The sequence below is a fragment of the Leptopilina boulardi genome, unplaced genomic scaffold (genome assembly GCF_019393585.1).
Source record: "Leptopilina boulardi isolate dan_hultmark-lab unplaced genomic scaffold, ZJU_Lbou_2.1 LbouV2_372, whole genome shotgun sequence".
Classification (NCBI taxonomy): Eukaryota; Metazoa; Arthropoda; class Insecta; order Hymenoptera; family Figitidae; genus Leptopilina; species Leptopilina boulardi.
In genome coordinates this window covers 1,211,166-1,230,013 of record NW_026137943.1, presented here as the reverse complement: position 1 = coordinate 1,230,013, position 18,848 = coordinate 1,211,166, and the positions used below count along the sequence as shown (strand labels likewise).

General features: G+C 28.3%; 1 protein-coding gene across 7 annotated transcripts in view; it reads right to left on the bottom strand.

The window, feature by feature from the left end:
* Nucleotides 1-18,848, bottom strand: part of LOC127287709 (mannosyl-oligosaccharide alpha-1,2-mannosidase IA) — a 187,269-nt gene that overhangs the window by 53,857 nt on the left and 114,564 nt on the right. The window contains exons 1-2 of one of the 7 annotated variants that reach the window (XM_051314787.1): nt 4,265-4,422; nt 2,128-2,616 (exon numbers count right to left, since the gene is read on the bottom strand). The exons of 1 other annotated variant lie outside the window; for it this stretch is intronic. The gene's annotated coding sequence lies outside the window, so the exon portion shown is untranslated. Of the gene's footprint in view, nt 1-2,127; nt 2,617-4,222; nt 4,423-18,848 lie in introns of those variants that run through there. 5 more of the 7 variants (XM_051314789.1, XM_051314788.1, XM_051314791.1 and 2 more) reach the window with 5 other exon arrangements.

Genomic DNA, 18,848 nt, shown 5'->3' with positions numbered 1-18,848 from the left:
AAATTGAACAAATACTTTTTGTATTTGAATCAAAAAAAATTTTTGTAATCGGACCAATAAATTCTATATTTGAACCAATAACTTCTGTATTTGAAAGATTAGGTTCTGTATTTGAAAGAATAGGTTCTGTATTTGAACCAATATTTTTTGTATTTGAACCAATAGTTTCTGTATTTAAACCAATAAATTCTGTAGTTGTACCAATAACTTTTGCATTTGAAGCAATAATTTCTGTATTCGGACTAATAAATTCTGTATTTCAACCAATTTTTTTGTATTTAAACCAATAACTTCTGTATTTAAACAAATGGTTTCTGTATTTGAACCAATAACTTCTGTATTTGAAAGATTAGGTTCTGTATTTGAAAGAATAGGTTCTGTATTTGAACCAATATTTTTTGTATTTGAACCAATAGTTTCTGTATTTAAACCAATAAATTTTGTATTTGTACCAATAACTTTTGTATTTGAAGCAATAATTTCTGTATTCGGACTAATAAATTCTGTCTTTCAACCAATTTTTTTGTATTTAAACCAATAACTTCTGTATTTAAACAAATGGTTTCTGTATTTGAACCAACAATTTCTGTATTTGAACAAATGGTTTCTGTATCTGAACCAACAATTTCTGTATTTGAACTAATAACTTCTGTATTTGAAAAAATAGGTACTGTATTTGAATCAATAGTTTCTGTATTTCAATCAATTTTTTTGTATTTAAACCAATAATTTCTGTATTTGAACCAACATTTTCAATCAACCAAATTTTTTTTTGTATTGATACCAATAATTTCTGTATTTAAAATAATAAATTCTGTATTTCTACCAATAACTTTTGTATTTGAATCAATAATTTTTGTATTCGGACCAATAACTTCTGTAGTTGAATCCATAATTTCTGTATTCGGACCAATAAATTCTGTATTTCAACCAATTTTGTTGTATTTGAACTAATAACTTCTGTATTTAAACCTATAATTTCTGTATTTAAACTAACAACTTCTATATTTGAAAGAATAGGTTTTGTATTTAAACCAATAGTTTCTGTATTTCAATCAATTTTTTTGTATTTAAACCAATAATTTCTGTATTTGAACCAACATTTTCAATCAACCAATATTTTTTGGTATTGGTACCAATAATTTCTGTAGTTAAATCAATAATTTCTGTATTTAAATCAATAAATTCTGTATTTGTACCAATAACTTTTGTATTTGAATAAATAATTTCTGTATTCGGACTAATAAATTTTGTATGTCAACCAATTTTTTTGTATTTAAACCAATAAATTCTGTTTTTTGAACTAATAACTTTTGTATTTGAACAAATAGTTTCTCTATTTCAACCAATAATTTTTGTATTTGAACTAATAATTTCTGTATTTAAACCAATAATTTTTGTTTTTTTTTTTCATATTAAATTTTCAAAAAAAATTTAATTCTTAAAATTTTATTTAAAAAATTTTCCAAAGTTCTTGGTATATAATTACACGTTACTGTTACAAGTGAAGTTTGAACTTTATATATATATGTATATAGTGTAATAGTATAGTAAAGTATTTTGTGAAGAGCTAGTTGGAAGTAACTTGTTAACAAGCTTCTATATAACTTTGACGTTTCTATATGTATAATGTGCATATACAAAATCGCATTAGGAAGTCAAAACTGATACAGAGTGAGAATTCACCTAGATGTAACAAATAACGACAGGTCATATAATATGATAAGAAATATCTATATATACTGGCGGTTTAGAAGAAGGTTCCACACATGCGCAAAAATTGAAAAAGAATTATTACCGCTTTCTGCTTCCGTTTTTCTGCAAAACTTGCACATTCTGGGTTCGAATGATAACGTCGACGTAAAACTTTTCTTTTATTTTATTTTTTTTTTTTTTTTGAATGTCTGGGTATTCTGACACAGTCAACTTGACGTGGGGAAATACATCAAAAAAGAAATTTTTACGATCAAGAAAAATTTTCATTGACAAAAAATTTGTACATTTTATTTCTTTTTATATTTATGTTTTCAAAATATAAAATTTTTTTGGATTATTTGATAAAATTTTTTTATAATTATAACTTCCACTGGTTTTGTTTTTTTTAAAGATTAAAGAATTTGTACATACCTTTTTGTTGTCTTGTAGAGAGAAAGAGAAACAATGTCCTTTATTTTTTTTTAGGCCTGGGAAAATAAAAAATTATTGCACGCACAATATCACAGAATTTTTATCACAGCACATTAAAGTATGTATATATATATATATATATATCGACTAACTATGCGGGTGGGCAAGTCAAAATTGGTTCAACTTTTGAAAAGAGGGTATGAGGTTTCCACGTTGCACCTGCTGCCGGGACTTATAACAATAATAATGTATGCATGTATACAGGCGACACTGGAATACCTGTGTCTCGAGAGTCCTGGTCGCTTTTGCCCCAACGAGTTTGGTGTCGGATCTCTTGTATTTTCTCTTTAGTTTTTATTTATTTTATTTTTCTGTACCTTCTTTTTTCTCTCTCTCTCTCTCTCTCTCTCTCTCTCTCTCTCTCTCTCTCTCTCTCTCTTTCTTATTTAGTCCCGAACGTCTTTGCGACACCCCTACGCCTTCAGGATACTAAAGTAGACATTTAATTGTAGCCTTTGCAATTTACGAACACCCCTGCCACACGTTTCTAAAATTTGTGTGCCTGATTTACATTTTTTCTTTTTTCTATTTCCTTTTTGTTTCTATTTGCTTAAAAATCACTCTTTTTTAAAAAATTTCCTAAATTTGTAGAAATATTTTTTCTTCAAAATAAATATAAAGTAACTTCCATTTCCATTAATTCGTTACAAGTTCTTTTCTTACTTCTTTTTAGTAAAAAAAAAAAAGTTTTTACGACTCTCATTTCTTTTCACGTGAAGCAAAACGTGAATGTGAAAAAAAGATTTTAAGAATCGAACTTTGTGGCAGGAATGTCCGTTTTATGTTAAAGTTTATATAGGACTTTAAACACAAATATCACCATAAGGTGTTGGAAAAAAAATACCCTAATGGTAAAAACTTTTATGAATGAATATTATTTTATTAACTACTTTAATTTATTAATTACATATTTAAGTGACGCGCACTGAAGAAAGGTAACTTAGAAGCAAAAAATTATAGGTTATGGAATTTTTAACCTAACCTCTAAAATTCATTTGCTTTTAAGGTCCCTTTCTTTAGAGCGCGTGAGTTACTAATAATGTTTCTAATAACGTTATTATTGAAATAGGATTTAAAAAAAAAATCTTTCGTAAAAATTTATCTTTAAAAATACTTTTGAATTACACATTTGTATTTAAATGTTTAATCAAATAAGAATTTTTTTAGACATATAATTCTAATTCTTTTTTTTAAAGTACAAAGCCTATTTTTGTTGGCGCATTGAGAAACCGGTTTTTATCCTAAAATCAACGGAAAAAGAGGTTCCAGATGTACGTGGCTCAATTTTTTTTTTCTTTTTATTTCCAAGTTGACTAGTCAAGGAATTCCAACGAAATGACGCGGACTGCACGTGATTCTCTTCCTGAATAAGTATTTTTTTTTTTTTTATTCGTTTTTAAAAGAAGAGAGCTAAACAAGCAACGTCCGATCTTTCGTCTCGTACGTGCAAAATGCACTTGTTTGATAAGATGCCACTCGGTCTATTAGTGGTGGCATAGGGACACGTGTTCCGATATATACCTGCTCACTCTCCTTCTCTTTTTCAACCTTATTTTGAATTATACCTTCCTTTTCAAAGGACTTTTTCAATAAACTCAGTTTCAAAGATTTTTTTTTGCTTTCACTTTTCTATTTCTAATTTTTTTTTCTCAAAATAAATTTAAATTATTTAAAAATCAAATGTTTAATGAGTAATTTTAGTTATCTATTTTATCTTCTTTATTTCATTCTTTGTAAATATTTTATCTGAAGAATTTTTCGAGATAGTGAAATAATTTCTACATTAAAAAATTTTTTTTTCATCTTTATATTCAGAAATTTTTTATGAAAAAATTGCGTTGCACAATTAATTCTATTTTTAATCTCAATTTTAATAAATCGTTTTTTATTGAATGAACTTTTTAAACCTATGTAATTAGTAGTATAGAAAAAAATTGTTAATTTTCTTATTAGAAAGAGAGAGAGAGAGAGTTGAGATTTTTAAAAACACGGAAACCCCTAACCCTCATTTACAGAAGGGGAATATTACACTAACACTTAAAATAAGATTTTTTTGAAATTTTGCACACAAACTCACTTCACACAGAAAATTAATAGAAAAAAATTTTTTTATTTTAATCGGTCACATTGAGAGGTCGGTTTTTCTTTTTTTTCTTTCTTTTTTTTGAAATTTAAAAAAAAAACTGTGAAAAACACAAACCTTCCTCTCTGGCGAACAACCGAACACTACACTACTGGAGACGGGTGAATATTTTCGTCATCGGAGTTGTCTGTATGGAGCTCACTCGTTTTAAGAGTTCGACTCGAGCCGAACAATTCCGACTACCAACGAAGTTTAGCTTTAATGCCACGTGAAGCTGCGCTCTACGTCATTCGGTCCTCGACTTTTGATCGAGGCGGATGAAATTATTTTCTTAACATGAGGAAAGAAAAAAAAAAAAAAAATTTTTTTTGATATAATTTTCTACAATAAATAATTTTTTAACAGAATTTGTAGAAATTTTTCTCTACATTAGATTATAAAATATGACTATAGTATTTACAAATCAGTTAAATGAAAAATAATTATAAATGTCAGTTAATTTATCGTCATTTTGCATTATAACGAAATACAAAATTGAATCATCTAATTGACAGCTTGTGGTTGTATTATTATACAACACACACACAGCCTTTTGAAAATGAAGGACGATAATCAACATCTATTGAACCGAATAAACCGAATCATTGCGAAATTATCAATGCAAAACAGTTTTACACTCGTGCTATTCAAAATGAATTTTGTAATTTATGCTCATTTATATAAATTGAGGGGACTATGAAAAGTGAGAGAGAAATTAGTAAACTGATGAATTTATTTTTCGATGGGTGAAATTTATTTTCTTTTTCTCGTGAAAAAAATAAGGAGAAACTTTAAAAAACAAAAAAAAAGGTATATTTTCGTGAAAATAGACAATCGTCTAAAGTCACGGCGCAAAAAAGGACATTTTGTTAAATTCACGTCTGTTTACGGCGTGAAAATAGATAATCGTCTAAAGTCACGGCGTGAAAATAGACATTTGGCTAAAGTCACGTCTTTTCACGGCGTGAGAATAGTTTCCAACATAACCTCAAAATTCAAGAACATAGATTTTTTTTTACATTATATTTTAAATTACAATCCGAAAGCCTTGAAACTCAATAAGGTCATATAAGAACATTGAGAAAAATAAACATTCTAAAAACAGAGAATAAAATCATGCAAGTTTCCTTTGAATTTAATAATATATAATTAGAAATATTCACAACTAATTTTAAAACAACATATTATCAAAATAATATATATAATTATATTCATCTAATTAGTCTTTGCGTTGCGTATATACGATTGTTACGTGTTTCTCTCTGCATCATAACTTGAAATCAAAATACCAGAGAGAAAAAAGACAAAGTCAAGGCCTTCAACTATATGTTAGATGCTGATTATCTCTCTTATATATATTCTTTAGAAACAACATCTTTATTAAGTAATATACAATCTTCATTGTCAAGGCGAAATATATATGTATAAATATTCAAAAGATAAATTGATAATTATATCATTTGTAAATAAAATATTACACAGATCAATTAAATGTGTATTTTCATGTTACTGAAAGACATTCGTTGTATTTTCTATTTCCCTTCAATTAAATTACTCTCACTGCCCAATAGGTCCTGCAATTGAAGTGTCGAATCGATATTTTTATCGGCTTAGTTGAAACAAGAATACGAGTTTAATTGCAGCCAAACTGATGTAATGTTTTGTTTGGATAGATGATCAAATTTGCATTTGTATTCATGCTTTTGTATATTGCGAATCGAAGCTGGGGGAGAGCATTAGCAATGTGGACAAACATGTCCAATCTTTCTGTCTTCCATATATATATATATATATATATATATAATTACAGTGTACAATATTATACAACTAGCGGAAATGAGCTTTTCCATCAATACTTGACAAGACTCAATTACAAATAATCCAATCACAAATTTCTCCCCAGCAATCCTGTGAGACTTTCAATTTCTGTTATATAATAATTTTTCAATAATAAATTAACGAAAAATTACTAATTTTCAAATTAGATTTCATAATATACATAAACTTAGTGGAATTAGTTTTTTCCCTTGTTGTAATTATTTTCATGAATTTTTTTTGTAGGATAATTAATTCTAAAAAAAATTTTCTTTACGATGCATTTGGTTTTCTGTTTTTTGGAAGGAAGGGGGGGGGGCAATTATTGAACAATTGGTGAGTTTAAAACACCTGCTGGCTTCATGCTGTAAACTATAGTGAGCCAAAACCTGTTGGGTCTATATCGAATTTAGTCGAGTATAGGTTCCTAATAGCACAGCAAACTTCGGTTCAACGTACACGTCTCACTCCGTATGAGGTTCATCAGAATCTAGTTAACTACAATTTGCCCTGCCGAACTTTAATCTGATAACTACCAGCACGCGATCGGGATTATATCTTCATCGAAGAGCAGACTCCAAAAAAAGGCAAAAAAAAATGACTCTGATTTTTTTCTTTAAAAAATTTTTTTTTATATATCTTTTTTAATATAAAATTTCATTCAATATTTAATTAATAGACATTTTTAATACGAATTGAAATTATTTTTTTACATTGCCTGTTAGTAAACTTAAAGAGAGAATGATTTCTGTAATTAAATATAAAGGGAACTTTTTTTTGGCGTGATGCCACCACTTCGAATGACACGAGGAGTTCAGTGAAGCTGCTTAAATACTTGCGACTAGCTAGAAGTGGGGATGTCCGCTTTCTATTGGCTAAGCGCAAGGATCAGTTGCGCTCTAATGATGCGCGTTGATTATTTGTGTCTCACAACAATTTTGGTAACTATTTATTTCGAAATTCAAGTAACCTAGGAGAATAATTTCATAAAATTACAAAATTATATTTTAAATAAAAAATAAAATTTTTTAAAAGTTTAAAGAAATTTTCTTTTCCTATTTTCACAAGATGAAATTCGAAAGAAGTCATGAATAGAAGTTACAAATTCTATATCGTTTGGCAATTTTAACACATATATATATACGATACGAAGAAGGAAGCTCGTATAGCGAAAATTGAAAAATTAAATCTCGAAACCAACAAGCTTTCCTCGTCTTATTCCTTACGATTCTATGAACGGAGCTTTAATTTGCAATCCTTGCTAAGTATAAATGTATATATGTACAGCGTCTCATGACAAGAGAGACCTGAGAGCAGATGCAAGTGGGCGTATTTTCTACTCAATGTTGCACCTGTCTCATCCTCTTTTTGCTCCATTTCTACAGCGACTGGGAAACTCCAAAATCACCCTTTTCAGCAACTTCAATTTTATATGGAAAATCTTAATGCAATTGAAACCCAATTTTAGAAAATTTGAATATCATAATAAAATAAACAAAATTTTAATTAAAAAAATACTTTTTCTTATCTTCTAATTAATTTTTCGAATTGTAAATAAAAAATTATATTTAATACAATTCAGTAATTTTGATTTTAATGTGGCTGTAGAATAAAAAATTATTCACGTCACGTTCTTCTAGGTCAAAGGGGTTATTTACCAAAACGTGTAAATATAGTTCATGATACAACTATAAAAAAAGAACGACAAGTGTTTACACGTGCTTTTCAAGTATATATATATATACATATACTTTTATACTTCCGATATAGATATAACTTTGAAAGTTATCGACGTTTTAATATACAGTATAGATATGTCCCACTTTAGGTTAAGTTTCCTAACTCGTCCATTAAATTATCTTCTCGTTAAAATTCCTACAAGGACTTTGCAAATGATTAACTCTATTTATCGATTGGTGTCAAACGATAACTGATCTCCTTTCTCGTAAAACAATATAATATATAGAAATTGTTCCATGATATTGGAGAATTTGTTAAATATTCAAAAAGTCATTTTAAAACAATTATAACAAGAAATAAATTAAAGGAATTATAAATATAAATTTTAATAAACAATAATAAAAATTGTTTTTTCATTGTATGATGACCCTTTAACATTTGATAACATCAAGGAAAATAATTATTTTACAAATGTTGACAAAATATTTTACGTCATTTTATAATTTTACGATAAAATTTATTTTCGATTTTTCATTGCAATAATTTTTGAAAAGAAATAATCAACGTTTTTTTTTTTATCAGAAAATTGAAAATTTAAAAATCGCGCGCAATTATTTTTTAAGTTCAATTAGTTTCACTTTGCAGCGCTAGTGTCGTTGGATTTTATCACTGAAATGTGATTCTATGTTAACTAGTTTCAGTCACTACTGAAATATTATTCAGTCTTATATTATAAAAAGTAAGAATATTTTACATAATACTTATTATTTGTGTAAAGATCCATTTTTACCAAGCCATTGATTCTTACCTGTAACATAAAGCAAAATTTCTAATTAACATTTTATTTAGAAACAAATTGTCATTATTATGATTATTTATTTATTAACTACCCAAAGATTGTAATTTCAAATGGAAACATAACCTATAAGTTACATTACAATTTTTTTTTTTAAATATCCGCGTGAAATAATTTCCAAAAAATTTTTTTTTTAAGTGTACAAAATCAACCAATCTGAGAATGTGATATAAGATCGATTTTAAAAGATATTATAGAATATTGCGTGTATCAATGTTAACTCAGGACATGGATATACGAATACAGTGAATGCTGAGACCATTGCTGAGTCATGACATCACGCTACTGAATTACAGTTTGCCGAACTCAGCAGTCCAACTTCATTCCCTAATGACGAATTTTTTTTTCAAAACATAAAGTCCACCTCATAAATCATCCTTAAGAATGAAAAATACCCATAATAATTAAATGACATTTTACAATGATATTCTTTTTTTTTTACATATACTCAAAATAACATCATGAGAAAATTTAAATATTAAAAGTCAATTCAGAAAGTATACAAGTATCTATTTACAAGATAATCGACATCCAATGTGTATTTTTATAATGTGAATTTCTAGTAAATTAATCATTAAAAACGGATAAGGCAAAATTAACGAATACACGATTGACACTGCTCGCTTGATGAGCAAACTATTTTTAGTTTATGATAACATCTTTTTTTTTGGTTTGCTAAAGATTAACGATAAAACTATAATCAATATACTGTAATAAATAAAATATTCCATGACTTGAGAAATATAGAAAAATAATCTTTTTCTTATTTAAAATTTATAGACATATTTTCTATTTGAAAAATAGTCTCATTTTCAAGAAGGTTTTATTAGTAACAGGAAAATTGAGATTTTTTTTTTTTTATTGTACATTCTTGAGAGTGTCGTCTCTAGAGTATAAAAAACGATACGATGGCAAGACCGGAAATTAGCACACCACGAAAGGAACACTATAGAACTCGATCGAAGTGGCTAGAACTACCAATCGCAAAATTGTAAAGTTCCTCTTTTCCTCTACTTCACTTCTCATCCTTCCTTTCATTAATTCCAACTGCTGTGTATTTTTTTTTTCTTTTTTTTTGGTTCGTCGCAGTTTGAATTAGCAGTGTCCCGTAAAGTTAAGGTCGATCTTTGATGTGAAATTGTTTACACCGAAGATTAACTTCCGAATGAACGGCGGAGACGTAATGAATGACGAAAGCTCTCAAAAGTAAACTTAGAATCGGAGATCTTTTAAAGAAGCCGACAAAACCACTAATCCCCAGCTTCTTATAATAGACGATTTCCGCTTCGCAGATTTCGATTTCTATATACATAAGAGAAAGGAGAAGTCAGGAAAAGACAATTAGCTTTAAATTTGTAATACTAAGGTAAAAAAATTTTAAAGTTTTTTTTTTTGCAAAAATTACAATTATATAGGAGAAGTGAAAAGTATAGAAAAATATGAAACACATATCAATTGTAAATTGTCATCAACAGAAACTACACAACTTTTTTTCTGTTTCAGATGCAGTAGGAGAATCAGCGATCAATAAATTGGTTATTAGAAAACTAAATCGTAAAAGTGTTTTAATTTTTAGACTATTTTTAATTGGATGCAGCAGAATAATCGACGATTTAAGACAGGTTTGTAATAATATAACAGAGTGAAATTGTATAATCTTTAATATTTCCTTTTTGTTTCAGATGCAGCTGAGGAGAAATTAACAGAGTAAAATTGTTTTTTTTTTAACTAAATCGTAAACGTATTTCTAATGAATTGCCTTTGTTTCGTATGCTGCAGAAGAGTCAAGGTAGGTTGCTTTCAATAATGCTAATAAGTATAAAACTATTTTTAAATATTTTTCTTTTTCTGATGCAGCAGAAGAATCAGCGATCAAATAAATTGTTTATTAGAAAACTAAATCGTAAACGTGTTCAAATTCTTGGTCTATTTTTAACAGGATGCAGCAGAAAAATCATCGATGTAAGGTAGGTTTTAATAATGTTAAAGTAAAACTAATTTTAAATATTTTTCTTTTTCAGATGCAGCAGGCAAAAGATTAATAAATTAGGTATTAGAAAACTAAATCGTAAGTAGGAGTTGTAAGAGTAAGTATAGTAAAGGGTTGTTTTTTTGAAAACTAAATCGTAAGTAGGAGTAGTAAAAGTAAGTATAGAAAAGGGTTGTTTTTTTTTGAAAACTAAATCGTAAGTAGGAGTAATAAAAGTAAATATAGAAAAGGGTTGTTTTTTTTGAAAACTAAATCGTAAGTAGGAGTAATAAAAGTAAGTATAGAAAAGGGTGTTTTTTTGAAAACTAAATCGTAAGTAGGAGTAATAAAAGTAAGTATAGAAAAGGGTTGTTTTTTTTGAAAACTAAATCGTAAGTAGGAGTAGTAAAAGTAAGTATGGGTTATTTTTTTAAAAACTAAATCGTAAGTAGGAGTAATAAAAGTAAGTATAGAAAAGGGTTGTTTTTTTGAAAACTAAATCGTAAGTAGGAGTAATAAAAGTAAGTATAGAAAAGGGTGTTTTTTTGAAAACTAAATCGTAAGTAGGAGTAGTAAGAGTAAGTATAGAAAAGGATTTTTTTTTTGAGTAATACAAAAAAAAACTAATTTAATTATTGTAATGAACGCAATTTTTTCAATTGCCAAATTGGTATAATTTATAATCTCGAGAATGATGATCAAAGTCCGGATTATATCAATAATTAGCGAATTGGCAAATCTTCCTCTCTCCGAGAGTTTCATTGATTGATGAACCTCATTGTCCGCCTTTCGGGATTTTAGCTATAAACTAGAGCACACACACAGAGAGAGAGAGAGAGAAGGATCTCTATACCAATATTCGATGGACCGTTACTCAACGGTCCTCTCTTATATGAATCGCTTCCTCTCGATTTCCCACAGGATCCGAGAAAATTGATTGCAACATTGGAAGGTGACTCAAATCGTCACTTACAGCCAATTATTTCCTCCAATTCAATAACTTTATATGACACTCGAATGATGTACTGCAATTAATCTCCGGACAATATTCCCTGTCATATTACTGTTTTATCAAATTTCAAATATAGAAATATTTTATTTTAAAATGTAACAATATTTTATATGTAGAATTGTAAATTTATTTAAAGTAGCTAGTACATTTTTTTTTAATTTATGTAATGAAAATACAATACATGAATTTAATTATTCCCTCGAAGAAAAAGGAAGAAAACTACTGAAAAGAGAATCAAAGTAATATATTATTCATATAATGTATTGTATGTTTTGGAAATGAATCTCATTTACAGGGAATGTAAATATCGGTTAGAAATTATGAATATATTTATATAATTTATGAATAGGCTTATATGAGTGCTTTTGAAATGTTCTAAAGGTGTTTTTAATACATGTAACTTGTTTTACAAAGCTATGCTACTGTGAAGGTGAAGTTTCGCGAAAAAACTACAATGGTCCCCAAGGCGAATCACAATGGACATGCAGAGGGGAAAGATGGTCTTGAAGAAGCTAGAGGGAAGGAATTCTCTTGGCTGCTATATATATATATATATATATATATATATGCGACAATAAGGGCATTCGAATGTTATTCGTGGTAGCAATCCTTACCGAACCACCGTGGTCGAACTCGAAAGAAGAATGTGACAATTGTCAGCCGGGCCTCTTTTGTGTTTCTCTTCGACTATACTAAAATTTACCGCGTTATATTCTCCTCTTGTTATTCTTGACTCTAGAGAGATTATTGATGCTCATTCTATGCCTGACAACTACAATATTATCCTTATAATCGCATATGCATTTACGTTTTATTTCATTTCATTTTTTTAAAAGCGGTAATTTTAAAAAGAATTCCGATATGAAAATTATTAATCAATTCCGTTAGGAAATTTTTAATTATTAATAACTAAGCGGTTTCAGGAAACCAAATTTTAGACACGTAAAATATTCATTAATTCCATAAGGATCGTCATGGCCTTCAATTAGAAAGCAAATATTTGTGGAACAATATTTAAAGCATTTATAATAATAAACAAATATTTAAATTCTATTTTTTTTAAACTTTTTTTCACGTTTGTTTTTGCTGAGAAATGTTTTTCGCCGAATTCCTAGTATAACGATATCACAATGGTCAGAATCTATTGTCTGGAATGGCAACTAGAATCGTATAGAACTGTTTGCAGAAGGTTGAGGGATAAAAGGATCTGGATGGAAACAAGATAGGAAAAGCGGACGGAAGAGATGAGGGGGGGAGGCAAGGGGTTCAAAGTCATATGAAGGTTTAATGAGATTCTCTCTCTCTCTCCCTGTGCCACGATGCATTTCTCGAAATGGGATGCTCTGGAGAAACGTTTCGAAGGAACATTCCCAATATCGTGTAATCATGAATTCTAGGGTAACAGCAGTAGACTCCTTTGTGTATTCATGCAACAAATTTCTCATAATGTCTGCGCGCAAAACCACAACAAAATTTATATATATATACGGATTTATAATTTATCGGTATCGTGATAACATTGATATTTTCTTGCATACAAGCTTTTCTGTTTTTTAATTTAATTTTAATTATATCGCTTCAATCATCCGTGACAGGTTTTGTTTTTTTTCCTCAGATATATATTTTTCCGCGTTAATATTTACTTTGATTTATGAAACTTAATTAAATTTATTTTCTATTAATATTGGATTTATTTATATTGGAAATATAATCGAATTCTTTCTATTTACAGAAGCAAATAACATTTTAAAGTTGTTGAATATAAAATAGTTGTTTTTTTTTTTGTAAAATTTTAATAAATTGCAATTTTCTAAATAGTTTTGGTAAACAGAGGGAGGCGTTTTGTGTTAAATTTGCATTTGCTATTCTCACCTCTGCTCTAGTATAATTACACTTGAATTGATAAAGACCACTCCTTTACTTGGGACGTTAAGCGCAACTGAATGGGTTAATTGAGTAATTAAAGGCAGTCGTGCACCAGGTGCAGTCCTTTTGCACCAAGAAACACTTGTAGTTTTCTCTGAAAAGCAAAGTAATTTCTAATGCAAACGAGAATAAATTCCCATCCCAACTAGAGAGATGCAGCATCAAAAGAAGTTTTTATCTTTCCATAAAGACTGATCTCTTATTCACTTCAAAGGAAAAGTTTTCTATTTTATTATTCTTAACTTCTCTTTATAAATTTCTTGTTTACAAGATAGAAAAATTTCATAAATTATCTGTTGGTAAATATTGTTATAGATAAAAGTCACTTTAGGAAATAAAATTGGGACAAATATATATTATGTCTTTTATTCTCTCCTTAAAAACATATCTCATTCTTTTTGTTATGTATATTAAATTCTTTCAATCTACTGAATTGCACATATAATGTACATTTTGTTTAATTATTGACGTGTAAATTTTGTCAATATGAGAGAAATGGAGAAAAACAATATAATCACGATGAGTAGATATATAATACCGCGGATACTGAGGTTGAATTGCGGTCGAGCATTCAGCAGTTCCTAATTCAATTAGAACTTTGAGATTAACCGGTCAACTAACTTCATCTATATATATATTGTTCGAGTCCAATATACACCGAGAAATAGAGCTGCTTGCCGATAAATAGTGTGAAGAGCCTCCTCTCAAACTTCGCGCAGTTCAATTTTACCTACACTCCTTTAACTTTTTCAAGCCTTTAATCGTTCTTTGGAACTTCCCGTCGATTTATAACCCACACTACCTTCACTAAATCTGGACCTATTATCGACAAAATAAAAAAAAAACTGAACTGCAATAACTCGAGGATGATGATGAAAACTCGATAATTTCTCAACTTTTATACAAAAGCAACGACCCTTAGCTTCAAATTACCGTGAGTATATCCTTGGAATATTTCACGGGACGGAAATTTTAATATCCTGGAAATATTCCTTCAATATACCAAGGGGAGGAAATTTTAATATCCGAAGGGACGGAAAATATGTTCTAGAGACGGAAAGTTGGATATCCCAAAAATCAATTATCATAAATACGATAAGAAACTGATTCGTCATGTTAATTTTTAAACGTTATTAAGAAATTTTATCATTTATTACAATCGAAAATCATTCTCGCAGAAATCATTTTGAAAATGTATATATAATATATATATATTTGTTGGCAAGTAATATCCGACAACGATCGTGTGTCCCTTTGGCAAAGGAATTCAATGACTCTGCAATACGCAGTTCGGAGTATCATGAGAACCGCAATTAGGGTACCGCGAGTTTGAAACGAGCGGGACATCTGCCTTCTTTCTTTCTTCTGTTACATTTCGGCATTCGACCAGAATCCAGAGAGGCAGATCATTTCAACGGATAAGCTCCGGATACGAGGTGCGGTTTAACGAAGACATTCCGAAAAGACGAGTTTCTTTTCTCTCTCTCTTTTTTTTAATATTAAAAAAAACTTTTGTCATCTTCCAACTTTTATATACATTGTAATTATAGTTCTTTGCAATTTTTGTTATTGAAAATAATTTAAAGTGGCCAAAATAAGTAAATTAAAAATAATTAAATGAAAATTAAGATAAAGAATGAAGTATGGATAAAATAACTCGATGGAAACAAAATTGAATACAATTTGGAAAAAAATTGGGTTTAAAGTTCGGACTTTACGTGACCCAAGAGTCGTCAGAGTGAACGATGGGATTTACCGTTAGTAGTCACTTCCGTCGAGGAGTTCAAAGATCCTGCAACCTACTCTCTCTCTCTCTTTACTTCCTTCGAACGTTTTCTCAGTGGCTGCTGCAACGAGAAACTAGAACCAACTGCCACCCACTTGTTGCTGCTCTTCGTTTTACCATCCTTCTCTTTTGAATCTCTTCTCTATTCTCAGTTTTCACTTCATCTCACTCAATTCTGTAATCTATACCTATATCAACTTCCCATTCTCTCTCTCTCTCTATATATATATATAACAATTCCACTTTTTACTCTTCATTTCTTTTCATCCCTCGTTCATTTTATACGTGGTATTTTTTTCTGTTCCATTTTTTCCCTTGGGGCTTTTTTCACACCCTCCGTGTAATTTACTAAGTCAGAGGCAATTTTTTTGCAAATTTAAATTATCACTCTTTACAATCGTTTTTTTTTTCAAATATCAAATATTTAATTTAAAGCTATCATCAATTAAGAGTTTTTCCTTCCACTTTTTTTTTGTAAAGGAATAGAACAAATTAAAAATATTCGGGCATTTAAATTTTAAGTGAAAACGAATCAGAATATGAACATTGCAAAATTTAATGATGGTGATATTTTTTAAAGCTGGTTCCATTTGTTTCTTATATCGACGATTATCAGCGAGTTCCTCTTGTAACGGTTTTCGAATGAAGGGTACATATATATAAATGTGTTTGTATGTATGTATGAATGTATATATATATATATATATATGTATATAAAGGAATGTGATAATCGGAGATCAACAGAGGCCGGCGATCCCAAAACAGGCGAGAAGAGTCTGGATCCTGTACCAAGAAGATTTAACGATCACATGACAATTCTCTTTTTCACTCTCTTCTTACATGTGGGCGTCTTCTATTATACCAAAATTTTATTTTCAAAAATTCTTTCGAATTTTTGAACTTGTTGAGATAACATAAAAATTTTGCCGAGAAAAATACTGAAAATTTCAAATTACGAGATTTAAATTTTCCCGCCTTTTGTCGTCTGCTATTCTAAACGACAATTTGAACTATAAATCGTTAATCAAGACCCACAATTAATGTTCCGGATAAATTCACCAATAATACGTCTTTAATAGAGATAAGACAAGAAGAATCATCGTTATTTTAATTAATTAGATAAAGTTTTATTATATTTGGTAACTCCGGGCCCTTTATCGCTTTGATACTTCCCTGAACCAAATTGTCGTCTGCGAGTGATACCTAACCTACAAGTCAAAAGTAAAAAAGAAAAATCGTCACTTCGACGAGAGTCCTTCTCTTGTTTCTTTTGGTATCACATTTTCTTTCCCCTTTTTTTGTGATTAAAAAAAACATTTTTTTTCTTTTATTCAAAATTGAGAAAATAAATTATTTTCAGTCAATTTTTGAATTTACAAGTTTATATATATAGAGATAGTGCTTGTCCAATATTGATGGTAAAGCAATTTAACGGATGTTTACGCAGGCATTAATGCAATTTGCATGTCCGCGCATCAGATTCTCTCCTCGTATAACACACAAGCCTACTATTCCATTAATTTTGAGTGCAATCCTTTTATAGTTTGTGACGATTTATGAACGCAATTCAATATCAAGAAAATCAGTCAAGCTGTCGATAAATAGTAATGTCAAATAGTGATTAATTTTCCACGAGGTCATTTTTTATAACATATATCTCTCTAAAAAATTAAAAAATCATGTACACTCAATAATTTAAAAATACATTTCAACCTTTTCAATACATTATTTATTCCGTATTTAGAAATTCTTAAATATTAATATTTACAATAAAATTCGAAATGTACGAAAAAAATGACCGCAATTTTTTTTTTAATTAAATTAAAATTCAACTGACATTTATTAATTTATAAGAATAAAATAAAAAATATAATTAATTTTAAAGTGAAAAATTTCTATTTCAACGTTTTTATATAGTTTGGAGTTTTTTTTTCTTAAATAGAAATATAAAAGTTCATCTCATCCAATAAAACAAATTTCTCATAAAATTTGAAATGGATCATAAATAGATCTATACAATATTCTATACAATATTCTCAATGCTTGAGAATCAAATTCAAAATGAGAAAAAGAGTATTTTTATTTAACGTAAAGCTTCACGAGAGGAATACAACTGTAATAAATTAATGACATAACTGAAATCGAAGTTCGTGGTCATAAATATTGTTTACCCTTTATTTTCAGATGCGTTGCCTTGCAATATATTTAAAGAAACCCTTAACGATCTTAGTATATACATAACTTACTTATTCTTATTGACAACAGAATGATTATATTACATCTTCTCAGGCATTGAAATTGCACTTGTCTTATAAATTTTTATAATTAGTTTAATTTCTTATTATTATTATTATTATTATTACTATTATTATTATTAATAATAAATTAGTTATTAGAAAACTAAATCGTAAAAGTGTTCAAATTATTAATCTATTTTTAACTGGATGCAGCAGAAGAGTCAACGTTTTAAGGTAGGTTTTAATAATGTTAAAGTAAAACTAATTTTAAATATTTTTCTTTTTCAGATGCAGCAGGCAAAAGATTAATAAATTAGTTATTAGAAAACTAAATCGTAAGTAGGAGTAAAGCAAAGGGTGTTTTTTTGAAAACTAAATCGTAAGTAGCAGTAGTAAAAGTAAGTATAGAAAAGGGTTTTTTTTTTTTTGAAAACTAAATCGTAAGTAGAAGTAATAAAAGTAAGTATTAGAAAAGGGTGTTTTTTTGAAAACTAAATCGTAAGTAGGAGTAATAAAAGTAAGTATTAGAAAAGGGTGTTTTTTTGAAAACTAAATCGTAAGTAGGAGTAATAAAAGTAAGTATTAGAAAAGAGTGTTTTTTTGAAAACTAAATCGTAAGTAGGAGTAATAAAAGTAAGTATTAGAAAAGGGTGTTTTTTTGAAAACTAAATCGTAAGTAGGAGTAATAAAAGTAAGTATTAGAAAAGGGTGTTTTTTTGAAAACTAAATCGTAAGTAGGAGTAATAAAAGTAAGTATTAGAAAAGGGTGTTTTTTTGAAAACTAAATCGTAAGTAGGAGTAATAAAAGTAAGTATTAGAAAAGGGTGTTTTTTTGAAAACTAAATCGTAAGTAGGAGTAATAAAAGTAAGTATAGAAAAGGGTGTTTTTTTGAAAACTAAATCGTAAGTAGGAGTAGTAAGAGTAAGTATAGAAAAGAAATTTTTTTTTTTTTTGAATAATACGACAAAAAAACAAATTTAATTATTTAATGAAGGCAATTTTTCAATTTCTTATTATTATTATTATTATTAATGAAATTATTTTGCAATTTTGATTCTTATTAAAAAAGAATTGAAATTAATTTTTAAAATTAAAAAAAAGTAATAAAAAATTAATAAAAGATAAATTTTATTAACTAAATTATCGAGGAAAAAAAAGAATGATGTTAAAATAATTTTTGACGCATTTTAAGCGTACAACGTTTATAGTATTAAATTTACTTTTTAAACAATGCTCTGCATTGATAGTAAAATGCAT